Below are 2284 nucleotides of genomic sequence, written 5' to 3'. Positions count from 1 at the left end.
CAAATCCATAGCCTCTGGCTTTCTGTGGAAACAAAAGCAGAGCCTCCTTTCCAAAGCAACATATCCTTACATCCAAATTTTGAAGTCAAGGTACCTTTAAAATATACATTTTGGCATAACTCAACAGCTTTTGTAATCAAATGTTTTTTCTTCAGTTACGAATATCAAAGAAAACATAATCCAGATTCTCTGTGTGGTAGCCATCTTTACGTGGTTTTATTTTTTTATATTAGCTTGAGCCTATTGCTTTAAACTGCAGCCTTCTAAGCCTGAAACAGCGCTGGCGCTATGGCTGCTGGCTCCGCCCACTTTAGCTTCCCAACATGGCGGTGGTACGTTTTTCCGCCAGCTCTGGGAGCCATCAACTCTCAGAAATAGTGGGTCTATGCTTCTATCAAAGCAGCGTGTAGCCCAGAAAACCTCATTTTATTTTTTTTTGTTTTTGTACTAGCAAAGGCTAAATCCACCACACAGCTTAATGTGCCCACTTGCAGAGGCCTCATTCCCGCCATACTGCAGGTCGAGCATGCACGCCAGGAAACCCGCCATAGTAGCTCAAACACGCAGGCTGCTGCTAGCTTGAAAGAGACAACTAGGAGCTGTTTTTTAGCTCTGTTTTTAGAATCTTTTTACTCAGGTTTTAGGTGGAAAACTCTTGCCAACACGTTGGGCGCCATTTGTAGCTAGAGTTTTCCTGCCTTGCCCACAGTCAGGACAAATCTTTGTCACCTGCCAGTCCCACAGCTACTCAGACCCAACCAAGTAAACACAGAGACTTATATTGGTTACAAACTGTATGGCCACGGCAGGCTTCTTGCTAACTGTTCTTACAGCTTAAATTAATCCATTTCTATAAATCTATACCTTGCCACATGGCTTGTGGCTTACCAGGATCTTCACATGCGGCTTGTCATGGTGGCGGCTGGCAGTGTCTCCTTCACCCAGCTTCCTGTTCTCTCAATTCTCCTCTCTGTTAGTCCCGCCTATACTTCCTGCCTGGCCACTGGCCAATCAGTGATTTATTTATTGACCAATCAGCAACACATTTGACATACAGACCATCCCACAGCAATGGCTTGCTATTTCCTCTGATCTCCAGGCAAACTTTGTGTATTAACATGCAAATAAAATATCACCACATTTCAGCACAAATAAAATATCACCACAGGGGTGTGCGTGGGAAGAATCTGATTCTCTCTCCTACTTGAGTGAGCAGTTTTGGTCTTAACACTATCCTGCCCTTGCTATGCTCTCAACACCTAAATCAGCTACTAGGTATGGGGCAGATGAGTGACAGCCTGTAGGTGGAGAGTCAAGCACAAACTTCTCCCTGAAGAGTGCTACGCCTGGGAAATGGCTGCTCGAGTTCTGTATACACCTTCAGTGACAGGGCAAGAGCCGCTTTGGAAGCCTGGGGTGTTGCAGCTCAGCTAGTAGAATACTTGCCTAAATTTCACAAAGCTCTGGTTTTGATTCCCAGTACCACATAGAGTATGGTGGTGCAGCCTATAATCCCAACACTCACGAGGTGGAGGCAGGAGGATCAGTTCAAGGTCATTCTCAATTATACAGTATTCAAGACCTGCTTGGGATCCATGTCAAAAAAAAAAAAATGTAATCACGTTGACTAGGAGACTATGTTGATTTTTTATATCTCTAACAGTTTAAAAGTCTTCTTCATACCAAGCTACAATTTGCTTCTCTTGTGTTGTCTATACTATAAGCTCTAACTTTTTACCCTCTCTGGTGTGTTACTCAGCCCCCTGGCTCTATCAAAAAAGATCTGAGAAAAAGTTTATTTTGTCTCACTGTGTCTGGGGCTTCAGTGCATGGTCAGGTTGTATTTAAGACAGTGGCAATGTACTATGTTTTGGCACAGAAGCCCTTTGCCTCACAGCACAAGAGAGGTAACCTCATGGTGGTTCAAAAGTGTTGCCAAAGCCCACTAAGTTATGAATCCACCACAGCAGACATGATCAACCTCTTGATATTGCAACATGACTTTATTATCTACAAAGTTCACATTCAAGAATCACCTAATCAATTGAGTTACAAAAAAAAAAAATCTCATAATGTCCTAAGCAAATTTAAGATTTTGTTTTGAGCCACACTGATAGCTGTTCTGGGATGCATGTGGCCAGTGGGCAGCAAGTTGGTCACACTTGGATGTGTGACAAGGTCCGAGTCCTCAGGATTCAGTCACCTCCCAAAGGGCCCACCTCTGAGCACCACTGCCCTGGAGATCAAGCCTTCAATTCATGACCTTGTGGGGCTCCTTGGGTCC

Source organism: Peromyscus eremicus, chromosome 6, assembly GCF_949786415.1.
Source record: "Peromyscus eremicus chromosome 6, PerEre_H2_v1, whole genome shotgun sequence".
NCBI lineage: Eukaryota > Metazoa > Chordata > Mammalia > Rodentia > Cricetidae > Peromyscus > Peromyscus eremicus.
This window is presented reverse-complemented; position numbering follows the sequence as displayed.